At 42.5% G+C, this 1,737-nt stretch overlaps 1 protein-coding gene across 1 annotated transcript in view; it reads right to left on the bottom strand.

Annotated features, from left to right (window-relative positions):
- The window catches only part of LOC101853086 (contactin-associated protein-like 2), a gene marked incomplete in the record, with an annotated part of 226,156 nt that overhangs the window by 220,789 nt on the left and 3,630 nt on the right, over positions 1–1,737 (bottom strand). The window contains 1 exon segment of the mRNA XM_035969774.1: positions 590–906.

Here is a 1,737-nt window from a genome sequence, read left to right as displayed (position 1 = left end):
GGGGGGGATTTAAAATGTTCGTATGCACAGTAGAATTGCAAATGGGCTGATTCATGAGTGTCATGCTCATAAGAGTGCCTGAACTGCAACAGAGTACTACTGCTTTTTCTTTCCTAATCCATACTATCGTCATTTTTCCTCTACTTCTTTTGTATGTTTGTCACACTCTTGTGACCCGCTATTTCCAGGGTGCCTTGATAATCGAAGCAGACTTTGTGTTGTTGAAGCTAGACAGGTGAGCAGAGTAAGCCTGATTCCCAGAAAGGGCTTTTCTGTTGACATCCACCCCTTGGCGCTCATGTGACCTTATGCAGTTGCGAGCGCCGTGAAACCTTACGAAAACAAATTGAGAAGTGCTTTCAAATAGTAGCATTCATCGTTTTAAAATAAAACAGGAGGAATGATAAGAACGATAGATTTTGACTAGGAAAGAAGAAGCAGACCACATCAGAGCACCTCGCCAACCACCCACATAGGCACATTGGTTCGAGTGCCTGCTTATAAAATTATAGCGGCATCACTAACTTGTTTACTAAGCATAACATGTAGTCCTGGTCAGTTTTCTGAATGATCAAAACTTTTGACTTACCTTGGAGGAAGCTTTGGAACAAACACCACACACTGAGCGTATCACTCGTATTAGGCTCGCTGACGTCCGTCACCAAAAAAAATCTCCAAAGAATAAACGATAAAATCATAAAGTCACAGTTTTCTCTTTGCACAAATCTGGATCGACACCGTTTGCTAATTATTGTTGCTGTTGTTGTTTTCTGTACGATTTTACGTTTATCCCGAGTAGAGATTTTTTAAATAACCGTGGTTATGTTCCAATGAGCGTTCTGTGTAGACCTTCCCACGTAATAACAAGATGCGTATTACGTGGCATGTAATCTGCTGCCTAATTGACTAATAAGTCAAAAACAATTAAGGAACAATTAGCTGAGAACAGTAGGTGCTTTGCATCTAATAGAAGTCTAGACAACAAATTAGCCTGGTACTGAATCGTAGAGAAATCCAATCCTGGCTTAATTTTGTACTCAAGACACCACCTTTCCCCAACCTAAAAAAAACCCAAGACGAAACAAAACACACTCGCTCTTTCTCTCTCTCTCTCTCTCTCTCTCTCTCTCTCTCTCTCTCTCACACACACACACACACACACACACACACAGAGAGAGAGAGAGTGAGAGAGAGAGAGAGAGAGAGAGAGAGAGAGAGAGAGAGAGAGAGAGAGAGAGAGAGAGAGAGAGAGACCCTCACTAACACCTTCACCCCCACACCCAAATCCCCAGATCCTCACTAATACTTTACTCCTTCACCCCCAGCCCAAACCACATCACTGACACTTGACAATCACCCAGTCCAGAATTTAAATGCCATCACAATCAGGTCGCTTCTAATGAGGATAACCAGTGAACACATTTGCTAACAAGCTTAGGCTCCGGGATTTATTGAATTCCTCGAAAATGAGTCAGCGCAACAAATCCCACAGAAAAATTCTTGCATCACGCACACACATGTTTGTTGGCTCTGAGACATTCTGAAGAAAGCGTGAACTCGTAAACTGAACCATCTAGTCACAGCCCTAGAAAAAACTCGTGTGATTTCACCCAGAATGTTTGCACCAATCACCATCATTGAGACAATATGCAACAAACAGAGATTAACCACACAATTAAATTTGCCTGCCGGCCGAACCTGTTACGCACGCTGTTCACTCAGAACATGGCATGAACC

Source organism: Aplysia californica, unplaced genomic scaffold (genome assembly GCF_000002075.1).
Source record: "Aplysia californica isolate F4 #8 unplaced genomic scaffold, AplCal3.0 scaffold00181, whole genome shotgun sequence".
Taxonomy (NCBI): Eukaryota; Metazoa; Mollusca; class Gastropoda; order Aplysiida; family Aplysiidae; genus Aplysia; species Aplysia californica.
This window is presented reverse-complemented; position numbering and strand designations above follow the sequence as displayed.